Below are 24,774 nucleotides of genomic sequence, written 5' to 3' on the forward strand. Positions count from 1 at the left end.
GTGATGAGCCTTTACTCTATATAATCGTTTCGTTTGTTCACTCTAGCCTACTTTCTCTCCTTAGCCATTACTTTAATCTTTTCTTCTTCGGACTAGAACCAAGGCATCATTGATTTGAAAATTTTATTTTTATTTATGAAATCGCTATCGGGGGCGTGGTTAAGTCTTAATTACTGTAACACCTTTCTAATATTTTATTACTAATATGGTAATTTGGCTTTGTAAGTAGCATTATCGTTGCAATATAAATAATCAAATATTATATGGCTGATGGGCCAATTTAAATGAGGGTGCCTCTAGACCGATTTTTTTGACAGTTCCAAACAAATCTTTTGGTTAGCCCTATTGAAAATCTTGGATATTATAGTTTTCGTATCCTAAGATTTTGGCACCTTTCATGCTGTAGTGCAATATTTTATACTTTTTTCATGCACAGAGACAATCTCTTGGATTCACCGGTCTTCCTTGAGTTATGAAACGTCCTTCAAAACTTTTCTCTAAAAGGACGCACTAGCTTTTAGCGAACAATTACAAATTCATAATAAAAAGATAACTCCTTGTGTTATTTATTTTCTAATCTTTATAAAATTAGTTTCGAATGGATGCTAAGAGAAAGGTGAAAGCAAAAGGAACCAATTGGAGCAGACCATCACGCGATGGTCTAGCAGCCCCAACTACGTCATATGGCTTTTGGAGCGACCTGTAATGCCCACTAGGTCTGATACTTGAACTTTTGATGAACGCAACCTATCTCCATAGTTCGCGGTAAAGCGGGCAATGGAGTTTTTTCGGGGTACCTCTATAGACGGGCCTTTAATAGCTCAAAATATTTGGGACTCTTATTATGCTCAAGTAACGCTACGGATGGTGTTCTTCATCTGGAAGCCTTCACCTCCGAGTTTTCTCAACGTTAACTTCGATGGATCGGTACTGGATGGAGGGTACACAGAAGGCGCAGGCTTTGTTATTAGAGACTCGCGCTCGAGGGTGGTGACGGCTGGTGGTTGTCAGTTGTCGGACACAATTGTTCTCGGAGCTGAACTGCGAGCGGCTTGGGTAGGTATTCGCTATGCTTGACAGGTGATGCTGACCAATTTTATCATCATGGAGGGTGACTCAGTCACAGTGATAGATTGGATTCAGGGGAGGCCCAAGTGGCTAGAGTAGAGACCACCCCTCTGCTTCAAGATATTTGGTCGATGGGCGGGGACGGAATGACTTTTTAGGCCAAGTGTGTCTTTAAGGAGACCAATAGTGCTGCGGACTGGGTGGCTGCTTATGTGGCTAATCACTCCAGTAGCACCCTGTGGATCCGAAGAAAGAATTTATCTAGGACATTCCGTGATATTGTATTTTTTGATTTTATTGAATGTGTTCGTACTCATGTAGTTTGACTTGCCTGTTTCAGGCAAAAAAAAAAAAAAAAAAAAGAGAGATCAAAATTTTTTTGCTTGCAAGGTTCTGTTCGTTGCAAGCTTTAAAACCTTTTTTTTTCGTTTCTCCGTTCGAAAATTTCATCTCATTCCCTTTTCTTTTGGACTGGGAATTATTTTAATCAATGTTTAAAAGTAGAGGATTGAAATCTTGCTGGCAAAGTAAAAAAGGTTTAAAAACTTAAATTCTACATATTTTGTCATTGAACCTTTAATAAGAGAGGATTGCAACAACAAAGCTGGCTTTTCTTATTTGAAAAAGAAAATATTTTGATCCCCCCAAGTTTCAACAAATCACACTTGAGTCCTAAAATATTTAAACAATTTGCAATGAAGACCATCAAACTATTTTCATGTATCAATATGATACGGCTCTTTAGGTGGCTCCCAATATCATTGACGAGCAGGCATAAAAATACTAAAGTGCCCTTTTCCCTTCTCCTCGCGGTCCTCATAGTTTCCCATTGTTCTGTCCTCCTCCTTCTCACACCAAGCTCCCTTCATCACCACCATCTTGGGAGCCATCGTCGACTCCCAGGAAACCCCTCTCGCCTCCTCCCCTTCCTCACGCCCGCCCTCTTCATCTTCCTCCTCTCCCTCAACTCCCTCTGCTCCGTCCTCTGATGTTGCTGTTGCTAGGCGTGGCGGCATCGCCGTTGGAGGGGGCGACGCTGGCGGCCTGGTTGACGGTACGTGCTGATGCCGAGGACGTAGATGGTGTTGACGAGACCGTGGACGACGCGGTACCTGTTCTCGAAGCAGGTGACGACCTGCCCAGTGGAGGCGGAGAGGGGGTCAGGGCGGAGTCGAGGTCATCGTCGGCGGCGGCGGCAGATGGCTGCTGCTTGCGGGGACTGGTGGCGCCATTGGTGGGCTTCTCCATTTTGGAGCTGAAATGGCGACAGCAAAATATAATATCATAAGTTTTTTGATTGGGTAAAATATAATATCATAATAATTAAAAAAATCAAGGAAAAACGACAGTTTAAGCACCAGGAGATTAAAGTTGATCTTATGTTTGAAAATTGATTATCGATGTGATTAATGATGTGAGCTTGATGCATCTTTGGAGTCATTAATATCATGGCTCCCACTTGAAAGATAACAAAATATCATCAATCCTCGAATTAGGATGGTGATATAACATTTCATTCTTGCTTCATTTTTCATTTGCTTTTCAAAAGGCAATGGTGGCATTTACATTGCACAATACGGCACAATTCCATCCTCTTTATAAAAGCCAATCTTAATTAAGATTGAAAAAAAAGGGAATACGGCCGTTCTTTTAATTAAGTAACTTGTTTCTGAAAATATTTTTAGAAAAGTTTATCAAGATTTGAATACAGAAATTATATAGTTGCATATTGAAGATACATAGATCCTTCAAATTACTTATGAAATTGTTCAGCTTGTTGAATCGTTTAACATGTCTATGTATCGACCACCATCTTTTGTAAAAAAAATTTAGTACCTTTTTATATTTTTTTTGCAAACTTTTTATAAATAGTTTCTTTAAACGCAACTATTCTAATAAAGGCGGATGGCTTTGCCTCCGTCTTCATCAAAAAAAAAAAAAAGAAGAAAGAAAAACCCTTGTTTACCTAATTCTTTCTTAATTGCTTCATTTCAACTCAAATTATAAGTAACAGACAACAATAGAAAATAAAGATATGTTCAGCTTTGTTAGTTTCTATTAAGTGAAAAAAAGAGATATTATTTCAGCTAAAATAAAACATTTAAATTGGAAGATATTATGTTGCATATAAAAATATATTAGTGGCAAATACCAGTGATTGCTTTTATTATACAACAATATTGCTTAATATGATAGCATTCAAATAAGAGCAATTAATATTTGATACATACCACAGCGGATTTCATTACCCTGAAACTGAAACCGACAAATGTTTCAGTCAGCCTTCAATGGGCTGGTTCTTCGATGTCTCCAAATATGTGTCCATGGGCCGACTCGAGGTATGGGCCGAAAGAATTATCCACCCAATTGAGCCCAGTCACCTAGTAGGTATCTTGAGATATGGGCCCCCTTAGCACCATTGGATTAAGCAATCTAAAGTCCAAACCCACTAGCCCACTATATGGACAAATGGGCACGTCTGCATTTAACCTGAAAAACAACTTTTTTTTTTTTTTCAAGATCAAAGCTACGTTTTTTTTTTTTATTTTCTAGGCCGGTGATATCGAGCCTCGAAGCTACCGCCAAACTCTGAATCTTTCTTTTTTTTTCTTTTTTTAGTCAGAGTAGATTTTTTTTTTCATCCGCAAAAACCTAACTATTCTTAAAAGCACCCTCTGCCTGCTTCCATTGGGATTTCATTCCGCAACCCGGGGGAAATGGACTGCCATTACGCTTTGTCACGGATGGCTGAGGATTTTTGGTAACCTATTGTAACCAAGTTTTCAAATATTCTCTCCTACGTTAGTATCAGTTTCTGAGTTTTAAGAGCAGGAATGCCATCTTATCAGTACAAGCCCAGGAATTCTCCCTGCTAGGAGAGTAGTACACATGACATGCAATGAAGCCATTCGATATTTACTTCAAAAAAAAATAAAAATGAAGCCATTCGATAGAGGCTGGTAATACTGTAAACTTTGAATCACATACAAGTTGATGGAGGGCTCTTGTATGCAAGGCAAAATAAAGGATCAGCAGTATTTTGCTTCGTGTGGGATGTACATTGATCTCATTCTCAAGGTCAATGGAGCTTGAAGGTTTGTCACCTTTCAAATTTAAAAAGTACGGTTTTCCTCAAAAGGAGACAAGGAAAAACAATAAACCATTTGATGTTGGATCCACGTCGGATTGATACATTTTTTATGTGCAAAATTTTTTTAGGCATTCTTTTTGCCAAGTAGTTGAGTATTCATGCTTGGAAGCTAATTATATGAGGTTTATTGGAATCTCATCCAAATTTTAGATTCTGTCCTTGTAAATGTAAGCAAACCTTCCTATTTATGTAGTTGAACGCAAAGTGAACTCCACTTCGGGAAGCAAGAACCACATGAAGGTTATGTTTTTTCTGTTTATTTATTTATAATCAGAATGATGGAAAACCATCTCTCATTTTATTAGATACTAGTTTTGATACGAATGCAAGTACGTATGGCTGCCACTGAAGTTTGTAGATATATAATAAAATTTCATAAGTTTTTAACATAATTTAGATGCTAATATTTACTTATCATAAAACTACTTAGAATTTATTTGGTATTTTGCGTTCTTAATCTGTATAAATCTTAGTTTTGCTATAGCCAATAAATATCAATGAATTTAGATTATCGATATGGAACTACAACCAAGGAACGCCTAACTGAAGCAGAGCTCCTCTTTGGACTATTTCTTGGAGTCAGCAATGTCAGATTTCCCTTGGACTTAGGATAGTATTGTTTAAACATTTAAGCGAGATATAACTAATTAGGTCGGTATGGAAATCGAAAAGTTGAGAAATTAAGTCCTTTTTATATAGTGTTATGATGAAATCAGGGTGCCTCAACAAGGCCCAGAGGAACAGGGTTACAAGCTTTATGATTCGAAATCTGGTTCGATACCGGAGAACTGAACAAGAAAACTTTTTATACGTGACTATCAAACAGGAAAGTTAGCAAGCAAATGACACTATGCACCATGCCTTAACACAATTTGATAGGGAATCGAATGCATCAAGAAGAAGCCACGAGGTGGGTGGGACAGCCTACCCATCCTTCTCTCTTGGAATTTATGGCTTGCTTGCAAAAGAGAATCTTCCTTAACAAATAAATTCTGCAGCCAAAACTTACAAGAGGAATCAAATCCTATTTTTCCGGGTGCTTTGCTTCAGATATTAGGCAAAGTCTCTTACCTCTTTTAAAAGGTGCCTCATCAAATATAGTCTATTTCAGAACAAAGTCGTACTAAGGACCCATTTGGCTGCCACTGCTCCGAGCGTGCACCCTTGTGCAACAGTCAAGTAATACAGCATTCCTGCAGATAATTTATTAGAGAAATAAGAACATATCGAATACGTATGCCCAGATATGGACATAAGAATAAGACTTACATCTAATAATAGATTGGAGGCAAACGCTTTCAGCTGAAACATTGCTGTAAACTTCATGTAGCCATGTTAGGCCATGTCCAAATAAGATATGATAGGCATCGAACCGATCCACATGCAATGAGATGGATAATGCTGTGAATACTGCAGCAGTCCAAGCAACATGCATGTTGAGATTTATATAAGAACTATTTGTTTACAGATCCAGTTGCGAAGAACTTTAAAACTATATTCGTTTTGTCCTCATACATGTAAGCAGAGTTTGGGTAAGGATTAATATTTTGTTTAGTCTAGTCATGCTCTAATACAGCCAAAGAAGTAGGTTTAGCATACTTCAATACGTTTCTTTTCTTGTGACTAATCGATAAAGAAGTTAACAAGATCGCTATACCTCATGGCATCTAGGATCATGGTTCATGAGTAAATTCATAAATGGTAATGTAATCTTATTATTAGTGCTATTTGTTATGTGTATACAAAAATTCTCAGCTATATAATAGGAGACATCAACTGAGAACATCAACTGAATGTGGTCTAATAGGAGACATTCCAACCTCTTACATGCAGCTATATAAGAGTTGAGGGTTTTGGTCCCATAGAAATGAGTGTCCTACTGAAGTATTGCTCTTAAAGCAGTACGTGCCACTTAGGGTGTTATAATTGCATGATTTGTAGCTAGTGTATTGAATCTCTGTATGGCATCAAGTTGGACTCTGAACATGTACGACAAATGTTGTTGGGGGGGATCCTGATGGGTTAATATTTTGGTCGGCCGTCATTACTTTCATAAAACCTAACAGCTTTATAACTTACAGCATTACATCATAAAACCAAACACCTTCAGAATTTGCAGCACTGATATCATAAAACCTAACAGCTTTATAATTTTCGACATTACCATCATGAAACCTAGCAGCTATGTAGTTTGCAACATTACCATCATAAAACCTAGCGGCTATATAATTTGCGACATTACTATCATGAAATCTAGCAGCTTTATAATTTGCAACATTACTATCATGAAATCTAGCAGCTTTATAATTTGCAACATTACCATCACGACACCTAACAGCTGGAACAAGGCAGAGAAGAAATGAAGCTGCTCCTAGGGTCAGGTTGACCTGCACCATCTGTTTAAAAGAAAAGAGCTGACCAGAACGGAGAATTCAAGAGCTTTCACCTTGGAGTACATCCACTGTCGTGAGAAGCCTGATCCATGGAAATATGAGTACTTGTATTATCAAAAGTAGGCACTTTGAGCATTGTGTGGGTGTCATAAATCCTAACTTTAATTGCAGTATTCAGGCATTAAACATAACAGCAGTGTCATTACAGACATATGCGAGTAATTACAAATTCAATTAGGTCATTTAAAAAAAGTATGACATTTCTGATGTCCTGAAATGTACTACTAATGTTGTTCTAAAACAAGCGGTAAAAAAAAAAAAGTAGATAGTTTGCTTATATCTCATTCTAAATATTCGAATTTGCATGAATAACCATACAAAGTTACTATTTGCATGTATATCCTGAGAAATTTTTTTCTTGTATGTTTACCTATTGAGAATATTTCGATCATTTAAATTTTAAAGCACTCATTTCTTAATAGTATTAGATGACATTGGTACGTATGCAAATATATATATATATATATACACATAAAAAATAAATATTTTATGAGGATATACATGCAAATAGAAATCATATAAATTCAAACATTGAAGAGGGTATACATGCAGCAAATGCATACACTCACCCATGAACTATTTCATTTGCATGATTTCGACTATTCATGCTTCTTTTCATGATTTCATGTGTCAAAAATCAGTCCTTTTATGATGATTTTTTTTGATAGTTGTGGATGCTATACGGGTGAGTTCCAGCGATGGCCTTATTCTTGCACCTTTGTGCAGATGCCATCTAAAAACAAAAGGTAGCGGACAGACTACTAGACCATGCAAAGCCTTATGGTAGACGAGGCCTCGCTTTAGTTGTCATGAATTAATTTTCCACAGTGGTCCATCATCTATGATGTGGTCCACGATATCCATATCGTAGAATTGGATGTCGTTTAAATCCTATTAAGATACGATCACTAACATCACGGATTCGAAGTGGTGGTAAGCTATGCCTCCAGTGTCACGGATTCATAGTGGTAGGTACAAATTGTCCTGTGGGAAATCTACAAGCTTGCGCAAATTATATAGGCCTCTTGATAGCTACTTGCTTTGCATTCATGGCAAAGGCAATGTAGCAAAGCTTTTGTGATTTAAAACTTTTTCTTTATCTCGGAGCCCTCTTTACAGTGGGACATGGAAGCCCCACTTCAGGTTTATTTTTCTAATTGCACTATGAGTAGGTTTGTTGCTAAGACCTTGTCATCCAATGAGTTTCTTTCTTTGTTGTCACCTAACTTATTATTGATAAACTGAAAAGATGTTTGGGCATGAGCATCTTTTTATTATACTATTGGACAACTTCACATGATGTCAATATAAATCTCAATGTCTATCTCCTACCATGAGAGAAACCCTCTACCTAGCTCTTAAGGTAAAAGAGGACACATATTTCATTATGGAAAAAAAATTTTTTAAAAAAGTTCAGATGCCTAATTGAGTTTCTTTGTCATTTCCATCCTAGGTGACTGCTTAGAATCACACCAATCCTCTCGTGCCACATCAAGTGAGAATGTAAGAAAAACTTGGATTACTTGGTTTTTTAGTTTCCATTGTTTAGCCCCTTTTTTTTTATACTAAAGGAGGCAAAAGCCACCTAAGACTTTATTAAAAGAATTGGTAATTACAAAGACAATGAGTTACAGAAAGTAGAGAGTGTGTCAAATCAGAACTGTAGGTATTAGTTGTAACTCAATTCAAATTCAAATTTGATGCATATGTGACATCTTGTCATATGTATGGTATGCTAGATCGAGCTAAGTGAGTGTATGCGTTTGGTTACTGACCTATCATCCCCAAAATTTAATTGGGTTTGGAATCATTGGACATCAATAAATGCTTGTACTCGCATTTAAATATGTAATATAAAATTATTGAGAATGGATTTTTAAAAATTTGAATCTTTTCAAGGAAAAACAATGTCATCATTTTCATTCAAAAATTTGAATCTTTAAAAAAAAAAAGAAAAAGAAAATCCCAACAAGCATCCATCTTCTTCCTAAATAAGAGGAGACAAAGGTGGCCCCGTTAGTTACACTATGCTCCCATCGGCAATGAAGAACATTTCCATGTGAGTGGGCCCCAAGGCCAACAATGGCACGCCTGCTCCTCTTTTTTATTCTTTTATTTACTTCCATGCAGGCCAACCTCGCTTCTCAGAGCTAGAAAGAAGCGTTAACCCCATGCTCGTACCAATCACTGGGACCCATCGCCAGTCTGCACCTCTTTTGTGGCTTACACCACAGCTGTTTCAGAGCTCAGAACACTTATTCCGGAAGAATCCGGTGCGCCGGAACCCGCTTCTATTTAAGTCTCCGCAGAGAAACGCAAAAGAGACCGAAAAAATGGACTTCCAACGCTAAAAACTCAAGCGTCGGCCGCCAGCGTATGAAATGGGTGGCGTTTCTTTCGGTCGCTCTCTTTTAAAGCCTTACGTTCTAAGCTTTTTTTATTGGAACGGTTCGGCGGTTAATCCGGAGCGTGGGCCGGACGACCGTCCAATCCGTGATGGACGACCCACAGGAGCCGGCAGGCGGTTCGCCGAACCCGGCCACCCTCCCCGCACGACAACCGTGGCGTACGACGAGAAGGACACGCGTGGAGTTACTATTCGCTCGAGGAACGTGCGAGTGGAACCGGAAGGGCGCATGCGCACGTGGGGGATCTGGACCGCTGGTTTTTGGTGACTCCTTACGGTTGTCCGCTTGCTTTACTTAAAAAGCCCGGGTGGGACGGCTTTTTCCACTCACCAAGCGCTTCTCTTGTTTTTCCTTCAACCTCCTCTTCGCCCCTGTTTTCCTTCTTTCTTTCCCATTTTTCTCTCTTATTTTCCTAAACTTCTATATTTCTTCTACTCTCCCTTGAGACCTCTTTTCCAATTCTCCACTACTTAGATAAGTTTCTATAATTCTTTATGCTAAACTTTTATTCTCCTTGTCCAATCCATTTGCTCTTGGATTCCTAATGATCGTCTAATTTGTTGCTCGACATTCAAATTTCCTTCTTGAATCCATTCGTTTTCAAATTATACTTTAACTTCTAAAATTTCCATACCTTCTATGCTTTTCTTTTCATTGTTATACTTTTGACTTCATTTTTCTTAGATTTACTCCTTTTTCCCTGCCAATTGCATACAATATAATTTCTTTTCTTATATCACACTCCCTACGTATGTTCACTCATTTTGATATGAGCTATTGATTGAGGAAAATGCTCGCTTTCTTTGTCATGTTGTGACTTACAGTAGTTTGCTTATAATGGTTTTTGAGATTTGCTTCCATAGAGATCTTAGATTCATAGCGTCTATCCATTTGTTTTTGTTGGGCAAGAAGATAATGAGATTATGGATATGCTTTTCCACGGCTTTCTTGAACTATGGACTTGTTTGGATTTCTTCTTTACCTCTTCTTTTATAAGGAAGATTTCAAGAGATGAGAGACGAAAGGGGAAGACCGTTTAGTGCAAAGTTCAAGAAAGACGTGGGAAAACATAACAGGTCTCCGAATCCCACTACTCGTATAGTTGGTAATAACCTCCATTCCTCTGCAAATTCAAGAAGCTTTTTTTACTGTTGCAGCTCTGAATTCTAAATATCTTGGTGTGCATCGTAGAGCAAGTTCATCTCCATGTTTCATCTATTTTATGATACTTTATGTTTTCAACAAAAAGGATGATTTGATTTAATTTTCTCTTTTCTTTAAAGAAAAGATTTTTAATTTTCTAAATTTGGCAGTAGATAATGATATTGCTTGTTTTATGCTTGTCTCAAGCAGATTTTGTCTAATTAGGTCCTTGAATAGTTTGATGAAGCTTCATTTGTCCCATTAAAGAAAGAGCTCAAGAAAACAAAATGAAGGAAGTGACCTGGTAGTGTGAATCTCGACCCTCCCACCAAGCAGCAGAACTATCAGAAATTGGCACAGAAGTTCTTCAAAGGCCGAGCTTTTGTTACCTCACCAGAATCTCATTTTGATTAAATTGTGAGTGCTATACATAGCAAAGATCCTTCCCCCACCATTTTCCCAAGAGAAAAAAAAAAGAAAAGAAAAAGAAAATATTCATGCAATTATGTCGTAGAAATTAGTGAGATTTATTTGATACATATGGTGCAAAGAAACGACTGTTTCTTTCATCTCCTCCTTGCATACGAGTAGCATCCATAACTTGGCTAGCTGTTTTTTTTTTGGTTGATGAAGAGAATGTGATCATCTCGATGAAGAAATATAACACTAGATGTTATGATATGCTTATGCTCATACATTTTTTTCTTTCAATTTTTTTTATGAGTTCTGACATGCTTTTTTGTGAATGGGCCTGGAGAAGAAAAGCATCTGAGTGCATGGAACTGGTCATGGAAATTGGAAAGCGATGGTCATAGGCTTTTCTTCAATTTTTATTTCTATTTTCCCCTTCATTTCCAAATTGAAGCAAGAAGTGGATGGCCATTGGGGGATTCTACGAATTATTCTTTAACAGCTATGAGGAAAGCGATCAGCTTTTGGCGGTCTCTGATAGCTGCAGCACTGGGCAGTAGGCAGAGGAAATATCAGAAAGCGAAAGGTACAAAAGGAAGAATGTGGGGAAAGGAAAGAAGAAACTCATGTGAGTCCTGTGCAAGAGGGGACTTTACAACTCAGAAGCACACAAGACATGAAAGGAAGGAAGGTGGACGTATATGTGGCCTTTACAATAATGAGCAAAAAACGAAGAGAAGAGAAAGTGCTTGAAAACTGCTCACAATTAATCCACGTCTATCCCATGAACAATAAGATCCAAGGGATCTGCATGCAAGGTCTTTCAGATGTATTTTATACGCAGACTTATTTATTTTCCTTTTCTAATCACAGCTTATGGGCAAGTTTGGATGTCAATAGAAGAAAGTACATTCGAAGTGGGATTCAGTAAGTTTTAAATATTGCAGGGGGTGTCTGATGGGAAACTGGAAATAGATAGGTTTGCCTTTATGCCATGAGAAATGACTTGTAACTTTATGGAGTCATTTCATGATGGTAGTTGTGTAAGTAGTGAATACATAGGTTTTGCGGATTTTAGTGAATACCAAATTTTGAAAGCTGATGAACCAAAAAAAAAGAAGAAAAGCTGTCCACTTTCTTAAATTATAAGGCTTTTAGTTTTGAGCTATTACATGCAGAAGATACACCTGCTCACATTCTTTGATGGAAAGGACTTGCAGAATTGCCAGTGTTAGCATGTGTCGAGGCCTCTTGCTATATAGAGATACATCATTACATGCTACCGATCTTAATGAACACATACCTTTGTGCCATTATTTTGTTAACCATTCTTACTTGATGCATTTGTTTGCACCATCATGTTGTGACTGATCTTAACACAGATGTTTAACCATCATTCATGCTTGTAACTGGGCTTAACGTGGATGCTGCACCATCGTTCTTATGATTGATATTGCTAAGTGAGAGAAAGTGGCAATTAATGTGCGAGGATGCAGTCTTCAAATGCTCGTTCATGTTAGCTTGGGACTGGCATTAATTCATACGTAACCGCGAGTAAACACTGCATGGCCAATGAGAAATGCATCAAGGTTACTTGGCTTGGACATTTTGCCAATGGAAAGCTGGGTGGGGATCCCAAAAATTACTAACATAGATACAAAGAGGTGCTTATTAAGCAAATGAGAGTGTGATTCTTATCACTTTTCTCACTCATCATATGGGAATATGCGACTCTGGCGAGGTTCACATTTTGGTCTCCTGGATAACTTCACATATGAGGGACAAACATTGTTATGTGGTCACACCTCACATCCTCACCTCAAGGAGAAGTTGAAACCAATCACCTTACATGTAGAACAATCACCTTTCCTTTCACCTTGATATTGTAAGTAACTTCTGTACAAATAAAACCTGAGTGGGTTTTGATACCTTCCCTTTACATCAAAAAAAAAAAAAAAATCTGATCTTAGTTCTGCCCTAGAGTTTATGTGGGGGTCAATTACTGTGTTACCAAATAAAAACCACTAATAGGAGATCATGGTCCCCTACATGGATCTTAGAAACATGTGTTAGGGCAATATTTTCCATTGAGCATAATTAAATCGTACATTTGAGTGACAAATAGTGTCTGTAGATATCGAGTCTCAAAATGTTATAATCTTGAGGGTCGTCAAGCTAATCTATTTCTTTCTTTACTTGCTTAGCACCTTACTCTATAATAGAAGTAGTGGAAGAGTGCTACTTCATATTAAAATATTGTTTCTATTAGATTCTTTAAGTTACACTTTTTTCTTTTGAAAATAATAAATATTTATGAATACAAAAAAAAACTGAATAGTTCAAAAGTTTTATTTAAGAACTCACTCAAGGTCTCAATGAGACTGAAAATTCTCTACAATTAGGGTGGTTGGCTTTGAATGAAGAGAGAATCTAACCTTGACTTTTGTTTGGCCTTCCAAAATACTCTATATCAGTTGTACAAATTTTCCATACAATCAGCGTTGTAGAAGATCTATTGCTTGTCAATACATGGAGCAATGAGGAGTAATCATGTTTGAGTATATTTTCCTAGAAATTTCTAAGTTATGATAGTATATGTATGGTGACATCGAATGAAGAAATAACAGGAAACAACCATATTTGTTGAGTGATTTTATTGAGTTTATATATATATATATATACATATATATATATATATATAAGATATACTAGCAACCTTTTTTATACCAATGGATCAAGAAACAAATGAAACGACCATACTTGCTCGCTAGTTTCTTTCAATTGCAAGGTATCTAGATATGATAGTGACTTCTATGGTGCTAAGGAACGAACAAGCAACAAGTTGACATACCTAATTTGGGTTTATTTGATTCTTGCATAAATTTATTAGGAAAAAACTTTAACTTGCAAAATTTATTTAAATATTCCTATTTGATAAGATAAAACTATTCAATTATCTGATCCCTCATTATGAAATAGTCTTAAATTGGTTGGAGAAGAGTATACATCGTTAGATACCTTTTCAGCTAACATGATGAAATTGCCTTTCTTTATATCTATATTCTTCAAGCATCGAGAAAGTAATTTTGCTGACTTGAATAACAAAACTTTATTTACATTTGTTTGTGACTAAATAGGGCCTATTGGGGAATTGTCTAAGATATGCTAGTATTCCACATTTGCCAAATGAATGAAGTAATGGGAAATTGCCACATTGAATAGTTTTATTTAGTGTATGTATATAAAGTATACTAGCAACCTCTAATATGCAATGGATGGAAAAATGACAAGGCACTATATTTGTTGACCCTTTTTTTTGTGCGGAAGATACCAAAGATGCATTAGCCACTAATATATTGCTAATGAGCAAAAGAGGAATCGTGAATTGCCATATCTACTTGATTCTTGCATAAACTTTATTTGATGGTTCGACCTTCCTTTATAAAATAGTTTTGACTCAGTTGAAGAATATGTATCGATACATTGTTTTTAAGCTAACCTAAAATTTTCAAAATTCTCCGGTTGAAGAATAAATATTCATACATGCTTCTTAAGCTAACATGACATTTTCAAAATTTCTCGTCTCTATTTTTTTGTCTTTTAAATCTCAAGAAAATAATATTGCTATCTAGATAAGTGAACTTCATTTAGATTTGTTTGGGAGCTAAACGAAGTTTTTCAGTGAAATGTCCAGGATACAAAAATGAATAAAGAAGAGATGGTATATTATTATATCTAGTTAGGGCAATTTTATGGTGCATATGTGCGTAAGATACAACAAGAATCTCTATCGAATGAAGGAGTAATGGAAAACCACCATACTTGCAGACCAATTTATAAGTGGAAAATTTCGAATATATACTAGTAACTAGTACAATACAAGTAAAAGAGGGAGCATTAGACAACCACAACATCTACATTTTTTAAAAAACTAAAATAGTACTTTAATCCGCATAAATTCATTTACTTTTTTTCTTTTTAACCAGATAAAACTATTATTAATTTGACTCCATATAGTTTTAACCCAATCAAAAAGCATAGATGCCAACAGCAAATCTAAAATTTCAAAATTATGCGAGTATCTAAAAATTTATTTTGCGAAGATTAAAAGGTAAACTTCATCCGGATTAGTGATATGTTCAGAGAGTTGCCCAACATATGCTTGCTTTAAGAGTGGGAAAATTGGAAAGCTCATGCTCATGGCCTCCTACGGTATATGGTGCGCATCCATCATGGCCACCATGGAAAAGTGACAGCAAGTTACAGTGGCCTGCAGGTCCCACAATCCAAATCAAACAAATCAGCGTACTCACTTGTGGGGTCCAAACTTTGTCACAACTCATCTCATCGATCATGGATGGATCGGGGCTGGCCGCGCCCACTCCGACCCACGCCGGCGAACAGTTCGGAGAACCTGGAGAGAAAACCTGAAACGGCAGGCCATCGGTTCCCCTCCAACTCCACACGCTCGCCTCGGAAATCGTCACGTACGACTGATTGAGAAGGACACGCGTCGCCTGGTTATTGGCAAGCCGCATGTGTGGGGGGCGGAATTAGGAACGTTGCTCGCACGGAAGAATCTGTTTCGGTTACTGCACTGGATGTGGCCGGTTCCCGTGGGTCAAGTGGCTGGTTTTTTGAGGCTTTTCCGATCTATTTAAAGCCTTGGGTGGGCCTCGTTTCAGCTCACAACTCCGAACTGTTCTTTCTTTACATCTCTCCTTCCTCCCCCCCTCCCTTTCTTTCTCTCTTTTTCTCTCTTTATGTTGGTTGTTTGCTTCTGTTGCTTTTGGTTTTGGTTGTTGGCTGGCTGCCTACTTTTCTTTTCCTCCATCTCTCTCTAGATCTACTCTTCTATTGTTGATGGTTTATCATTTTATTACTGCATACTAAGTTGGATCTAGGTTTTCATTTTCTAGCTGTTGTCAATCTATGTTATGGCTTCTAGTTTTTTTTTTTCTTTTTTCTTTTGCTTCCATATTACTTGTTTTCATTTTATTCCTTTTTTTCAATTTTCTTTTTTGATGAGGATTTGTCAGGGTTTTTGATATTATGGTCTTCTCTTTTGTGACCTTATGATTTTTTGGTGAGTCTCTCTTTTTTTAAAAAAATTTAATGATCTTTGTTAGCCAACATGGTTCGACAATTCTTGTTTACATGTGAGGAATTATGGAGGAGAGATAAGTTTTGCACAGGCTGTCTTGAAATGTGAACTCATTGAGGTTTAGTTCTTATTCTTTCTTTCCTGTGGGAAAAAAACTGCATGAAAGCTGTTGGAGAAGAAGATAGATCTTTACTTATGTAGCTTCGACATTAGTAATTAGTGAGCTTTGAATTCCTCTCTCTCTCTCTTACACATGATCGACCATGTGAAGAATTATTGGAGGAGATGATACCAAGATTATGAACATACCTTCCACAGGCTTTTTTGAACTGTGAATTGTTTAGGTTCCTTCTTTTCCTGCAAAAAACAAGTGCGAGATGGAACATCAAGAATGAACCAATATGGTTGATAATTTAAGAAAGTTTCCATGGAAGACATGACAGATCTTTATGAGAATTTTAATATAGGTTCCACATCGAGTCATTGGTATTGGTGATATCCGAATCTCTCTCTCTCTCTCTCTCTATAAATGTTTGCTTATGTGAAGAAATGATGGAGGAGATGATAACAAGATTTTGGATATGTCTTCCACAGGCTTTCTTGAACTGTGAACTTGTTTGGATTTCTCAAAAGAGAACCAAATTAAGGGTTGATAGTTCAAGAAAGTCCGTGGAAGACATGACAGATCTTTATGAGAATTCTAGCTTCCACGTGAGGTATTAGTCATATCTGAATTCCTCTATCTCTCAAGTTCAACAATTCTTGCTTATATGTGAAGAATGGGGATAATAACAAGATTCTGGACATGTCTTCACAGGCTTTCTTGAACTATGAACTTGTTTGGGTTTATCGCAAGAACCGCACCAATGGTTGATAGTTCAAGAAAGTCAGTGGAAGACATGACAGATCTTCATGAGAATTCCTTTCCAGCTTCCAGATGAGGTATGATCTCTCTCTCTCTCTCTCTCTCTCTCTCTCTCTCTCTCTCTCAAGTCTGAGAGATTTCAATTTTATATTGGGTGCTGTGTTGCCATGTGTAGTGATCTTCTTTGTCTTTTGTTTCCTTTGGTCTGAATTTTATTCCGTTCCCATATCAGGTTTTGACATGCTGATTTGAAATTGATCAAGTCTGAATGATTTCAATTTTGATTACCTGTTGCGATCTTCCATCTCTGTCTCTTTTTTTTTCAATCTGAATTATGTGTTCTCAGATCAGGATTTGACATGATCTATTGAAATAAATAGAGAGAGATGGATTTTCCCTGTAAATTACCTCCTGTTGAGTGATTTTTTTTTTCTGGCGTTTTGTTTCAGACCAGAATTTGACATGCTTCCGTGAAATATATCAAATACGAACGATTTTGATTGTAAAGTAGCTGGTTTTAAGTGATCTTCTATCTTTATATATATTCTTTTTCTTCTTCTTCTTCTTCTTTTCTTTGAGGAAAAGATGGGTTGCCCCCCATCTTTTTAATGTCTCCTGCGTAGATCTGGAAAAGTATTTCATGTCTGAATGGTTTTAGTTGTAAATTGCCTACTTTGAAGTGATTTCTCTCTCTCTCTCTCTCTCTCTCTCTCTCTCTCTCTCTCTCTCTATCTCTATCTTTTTTTTTTTTGAACCTTTTTTCTTGTTTCTTCCAGTCTAAATTAGCTGTATCCAGACCAGGAATTAGTATGTTGTTTCAAATAATTCCAAATTTGGCGTTCAGCGTTGTCATTTGCTTACAGTTCTAGACAAGACAAACAAAAAAAGGAATATAAAAATTGGATTTTTTGAGCATGAAATGGATTTTGGTTTGAAGGATGAGAATTCGATCGACGAAGTGAACCGGTGATCTCTCTCTCTCTCTCTCTCTTTTTCCAGGTGAAGGGATGCTTAGCCGCCCAAAATTTATTCAATTGAGATAAATTATAAAATCAGCAAGTGATCTCATGACAGCCAACTCTAGCCTAACTACGATGTTGAGATGTGTCTCACGGTTCAGTGGTGTATCTTAATTGGGCACTACGTCTGTTCGGTAAAATTTCGTCTTAAAATGTCTTCAAAATGTGTGCCATGTTTTGCGTTCATATGTTGCTTACTTTGTAGTTTCTTTTTCACTGAAAATTCTCTGAACTGTTCGAGGCTTCTCCCTTGGGAAATATTCTCTGAATTACTGTTCAGGACTTCCTCACAATTAAAGTGCACTACTTCCTGTTGGAGTTCTGTTGTTTTTGCTGTTTTAGCACCATTCCTTCTGAATAAGTAAAACATTATTCTTGAATTTTATGTTTAAACTATGGAAACTTTTCTAACTTTTTAGCATCTTCGCGGCGGCGACGAAGTTTCCTTATTTTTGAGGAATTTCCATATCCATCGTTTATGTTTTTTCTTGATTGGAGGTTTCATTTTATAACATTATTTTCAGCTAATGCACTATCGTTGAAGATTGAGTGAGTAGAATTGAGGTGTTCCCAAGGCTAAGAGCCTAAGAATAAGGTTTCCGGTGCATGGACGCGGTGACATAGAATAAGTTCAAGGTTTTATCCCTTCTCTCCTTTCACTGCCAAAAGAGACTTACTAAATATCGCTTGGGAGCTCTGGGGGTTTGTTCTCTCCAGACGTGGAAAGTGCTCAGCTTTTGGTTCTCTGATAGCTGCAGCAGGTACAGCCAGAGAACTAAAAGGTTAGAGAAAGGGGAAGAATGTGAGATAAAGAGGAGGTAATACATGTGAGTCCTCTCTTAAAAAGAGAGACTTTCAGGACTCACAAGCAGAGACATGCAGATTGGACGATTCATGACATGAGAAAAAAGAGCTCAAAACAAAGCTTGTGGAGGTTCTCATTATAAATTTGGATAAGCTGCATGGTATTGGCAATCCTTTTATTCATACAATTATTTTTTTTTCTTTATTTGTTATTATTTCCATTATTTGACAAAACATGGGTGTTCTTTATGATCATGTTGTGGAACTCTTTTATAGAATTGTGCTCCATTGCTAACTTAATATTGCTGGCATAAGCAAGCTTTGGTACAGTTGTTGCTCCTTTTTGATGGGTTATTTGAAGTTTCTCAGCCTTGTGGGCCAACTTGGATGGAACCACCACCTCAAATCCTTAATACCTAACACATGGAACAAAGTGGAACTTGGAGAGGGATGCTGATCAGACCTGCATCCAGTTTAGATTTGATGGGAAGGGACACCGACGCCCATCATCATTTCGCTGTAGAAATATAGTGTATTAGAAGATCCAGCAAGTGGAAGAGGGAACTGGGACCTACTAAAGTTTACAACGAAAACAGAACTCAGAGAGAGAGAGAGAGAGAGAGAGAGCAGGTTATCTCAGAACACAGAACTAAAGAAATTCCATTAGTTTGAAAAATGAAAAGTAATGCATCACTTCAGGTAAGGGGTTTCTGCACCAAATCTGGATTGAAATGGAGATGATGAGCGCAGTCCGAGGATCTCATTTGTGAAAGGAGACTCCATCCTCTGAAGGAAAAAGAAGCTCTTTTTATGGGATTCTGAGAATCTATGAGGAGGAGAAAGATACAGAACAAACGCCTGTGTTTGATTCTTAAATTTATTCTGAAGTTGTTCTCTCTAATTTCAGTACATTTCACATGAATGGGATGCAGCAACATTTAAAGGCTGCCCACAAAGCTAAGCTGATATACAGGATGAAGTAAAATTGTATTATAAACCTGCTTCCCTCTTTTACCGTTTATCTTCACTGCCTGTAAATCTCCTAAATCTGCTTAAAAGATTTTCTATATGACCTTTCGCCTTCAACCATGAGAATTAAGATAAGGCTGCAATGCAGGTATCCACCTGTGCTTTCATGCTCCATGACAGAAACTTCATGCATACGGATGACTTCACTGGAGAAAGGGGCAGAGTCCATATCCCATCAACACAAATCAGAGCAGAAGTCATGGTGGGCCCAAATGCACTAGCCTTAGCCTTTTCAATCCTCTCCCATACAATTATACCAGGCTCCACACTCACATGTCATATGCCTATGATCCCAGATAGACGGCATTGCCATTGGCATAGGGAGTGGTATAAACCTTGCCACCTTTTTTCCAACAGCATCTCTCAGCAAATTGATGACAATGGCAGCGTCGCTCATAGCATAATGCGAGGCGGTGCTTTGGCAATGATGAGAATCCATCAACTCCAAGTATCGCCATGTTACGGTAAATAAGTGCATGAGGTGATGGGTATTCTGATCCAGGAACATCAATGTCTTTGGAGGCCTTGAGGAATAGCCAGAAGACTGATGGTGCAGCGACACAACCCATGGCAGTGCCAATCACCTGGCAAATGAACATGGACCTCGGAGAGGCCAAAGTCAGGTACCCTGTCTTGAAATCCTGCATAAGTTTGAAGCAGAATACCACAGGTTGCGAGACCTGCAAGGATGGCACAATAGGAGGCCTCCGCCGCTGCTGCAATGGTGAAAATTGTGAGCTAACTGTGGGTGGAGGCAAGAGACCAGTCTGTGAGGCCAGCATTGTAGGGATTGCAGAAGGCGAGTCCTGGTGCAATGATCTAGGCAACCAAGACATGGCACCAAGATGTGAGGAAGGGTGGCAGTGGAGACAGCAGCAACAATGATATAACCTCCAAATACCAGCGGTTTCAGGATTTGATCCCTTGCCAAAGTTCGGGTAAAGCTTGTCATCAGACGAAATGTGGGATGCGTCGATGGGACTACTGTCAGCCTGAGATGAGAATTGCCGAGGAGCCTTGGCTCTGCACTTGCGATATAAAGGCACAAAACCTTTAAAAGAAGTTGTAAATGTCATCCCCAAGAATCAAGGCAATAGCTACAAAGACCTGGAACAGAGAAGACATGAATGAATGTTATTATTATATATTTTAATGCACTTCTTATAATTCAAAGTAGTTTGGAATAACTCAAAAACTAGCTTTAAGCTCCTAATTTGGTGAATACAATATATGTTCCAACTGTCTCATGATTAAAGTTGGTTTGGGTAGTTTTATGGCACCTATGACAACAAGAGGAGGACTTTATTTCTGTTTAAGGGCCTGCAATGATTTTGAAACTCTGATTAAACTACATGGGAAAAATTTATGAGGAGAGGAGGTGGCTGTTACCCTGTATCCTTGCAAACCATGAAGACTGGTATCTGGTAGATCTGCTGAGCACCGGTCGCCTTTTCTCACATCAAGTAGGGCCACATGATTCCCCGTGACAGAGTGCCACACAAGACGACAGAGATGTTTAGCGCAAATCAGCCCAACCCCAACATAAGTCCCTGAAAGATCAAAAAACAGAACCTGAATGAAAGTAATGTTTTTTTAACAAGTCTACTTACAGACCACTATCTTTTGTAAAAAAAATTTATTGCTCTTTTGTATTTTTCTTTATTGCAAATCCTTTATAACTAGTTTCTGTAAACTCCCTTTTCTAATAAAGGTCGGGTGGCTTTGCCTCCCTCTTCATCAAAAAAAGAATGATAGTAATGTATTTTGGCAACACGTTGAAATCAAGCTAGAAGAATAATGGCAAACCTAAAACATTCATGAACACATAACGGAATTGAGATTTTCAGTTCTTTTGTGTCAAATTAATGTCTCACTTTCAGGAATAAGAGGACCTATACTCTAGGCGGATAGAGAAATATTTGGAATAGAAGGTTTGAACACAATGAATGCATACTTATGTTGACAGGCTTGGAGATCTAACGTCGGAAAGGCTGCGAATCCACAATCATCCCCACCAGTGTAAAACCATTGGAAAAATACCCACAAGAAGCTTGAGTATGAAGAACTTGCCAATGTTCTAACTTGTTTCCTGAAAGATATCAAAAGGAGGCAAACAACAACAAGTCTTTTGTCTAATGCCACTAGGGGAAGAAGAAAATAAAGAAAATACATGTTTGGTTCTTGAGATTGTTTGAAGTTACATTGCTAGTTTGTTGTTTGAAGTTACATTGCTAGTTTGGCACCCTGAGGAGTGTGGAAACTGTTGATCAGATGAGCTGTTGCAGTGCCACTGGAATGTATTAGCTTCTAGTCAGTGATCATGATCTGAAAACAAACTCATAGTAAGAATTTTATCTGCTAATTCACTCAGCTATCCTATTAATGTTTTGGTGATCACTGCACATTTTAATGTTCTCATTTTTCTTCCGATTGTAAAAGTTCAGAGGGCATACCTTTCGAAGGCGCACAAGTGAGAACAGTCAAGGTAACTAACAATGAAGAGAAATCCAATCACCAATCCTAATTTTGAGTTCTCGATGTTTTTGTGCAACATTCGCTTCTGTAGCTTGCTTGGCAATTGTGTCCATCGTAGCAAAAAAGATAACTTCCAAAGCCTCCTGTTGATTTCCATATTGTTCAAACAACTTAAGTAATTCTGCTACTAATTAGAAGAACATGCAAGTGCTTAATAAGACTAATTAGTACTGCAATAACATGACAATTTCAATGCTCTAGTTTTCTGGTACTATCTGAAGGTCAAAATGATTTGGAAGATTCTACATGTTACGATGTCTTCTTTTCTCATTTACCAATACAGACAGGCTGGGTCCAATCAAGATTAGCTAAAACATGATCTAGCAGCATTATATATCAATATATCATGCTGTTAATGAAGTAGATTAACCCAAAAACCAATCAAAGACTTGGACGAATTCAAAATGACATGTCTCCAATTAAATTAGTTACAAGAGGAAAGTCCAATCTCTTCACTGTTATTTAATTGAACAAACTGAATCTGAGGTTAGCTGACCCCTAAATACCAGCCTAGGATATAAAGAAGGAAAACAGCTAAATAAAGTGGACCAATCCAACTCTAGCTGGAACATGCTACCCATCCAATATGCATTGGTCACGGGCCAAAAATCTTTATTTTATCCAACTCCTTTTGCAGCTTTACGACTTACTGATAGAGCCATCAGAAGTAGTGATCCATATGCAATTATCAAAATCTACAGGGGCTCATATGCAAAAATCCTAAACGGTGAAAAAAATTAGAAATGGGGGTAAATGGGTAATGTTACCACCAAAGGCGATGCCAGAGGTGGCGAGGACGCAGGTCTGGACTCTGGATGACGGTATTCTCCTGGCGGTGAGAGGATGCTTAAGAAAACCGGCGCTCTCCAAAACCTTGACCCTCGACTCCACACGAAGAAGAACCCCAACAAGCCGGCGGAGACGTGGAGGGAGGGGATCGTACCGGGGGTGAGATTAAGCTTCATGACAATGATGCTTCACATCACCCCGAGGAGTCCGCTCGCCGCGAAGGCCCGCACCGTCAGCTGCTCCCGCCGCGCGGGCACCCGCTTCCCGTCGAACTGCCTCTCTATCGACAGCGCCTCCGCCGCCACCGCTGGCGGCGGTGTCCTCCTCTTCCGCCTTCCGCAGCAGTAGCTGGTGGCTGCTCTCCTCCGCCGCCGCTTCCATCTCCAGTTCCTCCGCCTCCTGAGTCTCGCCGGGCTTTCCTCCTCGAGAATCTCTCTGGTGACACAGGCTAAGGTCGAAAGAGGTTCGAGAAGGCCAAAGGATGGGTGCTTACAAGGGAGCATGCGATGCTTGGTGGAGATTGGACGGCCGTGATGACTGTTGGAACGCCACCTGAGGGAGTATGATGCGTTTCATCGCGATGGAAATTCTATTGCAAGGGAGGACAACGAGTAAAGCCCGTACCCCTACTGGAGATTTCCCCTGAGGTTTAAAAGCGGGTCCTTCAGGGTTCTACGAGGGTACCAGACAGGGGTCTGCCCGGTTAAAAACGGGTCGCATCCTTAGAGCTGGTCTTATTCTTCCTCATGATGACTCAGTTAGGATGATTGAGTGGATTCAGTTTCAGGCTAATGCAGATCGTAGATATCTACAATTGCAGGACATCAGCAGATTGATGAAAAGGTGCATCACTTTCCGTGCCGATCATATTTATCGCGAGGCAAACAGAATATTGGATTAAATTATGTCATATGTGGTATAGTATTTAGATAGTATCTTATCGACCAACTATAATAATATTTTTTTATTTATGATATTTTATTTTTTTATTATTTTGGATGTACTCATTACTAAATTTGCATTATTTATTTTTTCTCCCTGCACACACGCACAATATATTAGATCTCATTTTCACTCAAAATGCAATAAAAGTGTCCTATCCCATATAATAACCATAGAACAATTGTGTTGTTACTATATGTAATATGAAAAACAAAATGTAATGGCTCATAAATTTTGTATATAATATTTATATATACAGTGAATACAAAACTATCCTAGCTTTACTATACAACAATATTGAAAAAAATGTGACGGTCTCTCTATGATCCATTCATTATATTAGGATCTAAATTTTACGGTTCTATTTTTTACAGTCACTATATAAAATATGGAAAGTAAAAATGGATGACCAGTCCCACTCTAGCTCACCGATTGTAATAAAGCCCATTTTTTTTGTATTTATACATAGCAGCCATGGAACCATTCTAGATCATTCTATGCAACATAAAATTTAAACGTATACTTTTATGACTCATTAATTATTTTAAGTTCTAGATTTTTTTTTGTTTTTATATGGTGAAGGTACGAGAATAAACTAGTTGATAAGTCCTTATATACTTATTAATGTGAACACACAACCATATAAAAACATGGTTTTTACATGGTGAGCCACAACCATTTTATGGTTATTGTTGGGAGAAAAACCCCAAGTCATACCGCCACGGAGGCGCTCGGCCAAAAAGCGCCGACCGGAAAGGCGCTCGACCAAAGAGTGCCGACCAGAGGGAGCGCCAAGAGGCGCTCGGACCAACCAACACAACCAAGTAGGGATGCTCGGCTAGAAAGAGCCGACCAGAGGACGCCGACCAAGAAAAGCACTCGATTAGAAGGCGCTGACCAGAGAGGAAAGAGCGCGAAATAAAGGCGCTCGGCTAGAAGGCGCTCGACCAAAGGGCGCCGACCAGGAGCATTAGAAGCGACCCCGCCACAGGGCGCCCCATTGGGCGACCAGCTCGGCCCGGCACCCCTGCCGAGCCGATTGCCTTGACCAAA

The 24,774-nt window shown here is 38.3% G+C and overlaps 2 long non-coding RNA genes and 1 pseudogene across 3 annotated transcripts; 2 read left to right on the top strand and 1 right to left on the bottom strand.

The window, feature by feature from the left end:
* The first annotated feature begins 9,408 nt into the window (after window positions 1–9,408).
* On the top strand, window positions 9,409–11,947 carry LOC108511685 (uncharacterized). The gene is made up of 3 exons (XR_016398786.1): window positions 9,409–10,185; window positions 10,434–10,640; window positions 10,984–11,947. It is a non-coding gene; the product is annotated as an uncharacterized LOC108511685 (long non-coding RNA).
* A 5,307-nt stretch (window positions 11,948–17,254) lies between these two features.
* Window positions 17,255–23,467, bottom strand: LOC103718616 (putative metal-nicotianamine transporter YSL12; annotated as a pseudogene). Its single transcript, XR_016398718.1, has 6 exons — window positions 22,758–23,467; window positions 21,909–22,073; window positions 21,683–21,780; window positions 21,397–21,544; window positions 20,845–21,027; window positions 17,255–20,562 (listed from the first exon to the last, which is right to left on the bottom strand). The product of XR_016398718.1 is annotated as a putative metal-nicotianamine transporter YSL12 (transcript).
* On the top strand, window positions 19,947–20,710 carry LOC149751156 (uncharacterized). Its single transcript, XR_016398719.1, has 2 exons — window positions 19,947–20,078; window positions 20,126–20,710. It is a non-coding gene; the product is annotated as an uncharacterized LOC149751156 (long non-coding RNA).
* Window positions 23,468–24,774: the final 1,307 nt, after the last annotated feature.

Source organism: Phoenix dactylifera, chromosome 16, assembly GCF_051530095.1.
Source record: "Phoenix dactylifera cultivar Ajwa chromosome 16, Ajwa_hap1_PhDact_Kaust_v1.1, whole genome shotgun sequence".
Classification (NCBI taxonomy): domain Eukaryota; kingdom Viridiplantae; phylum Streptophyta; class Magnoliopsida; order Arecales; family Arecaceae; genus Phoenix; species Phoenix dactylifera.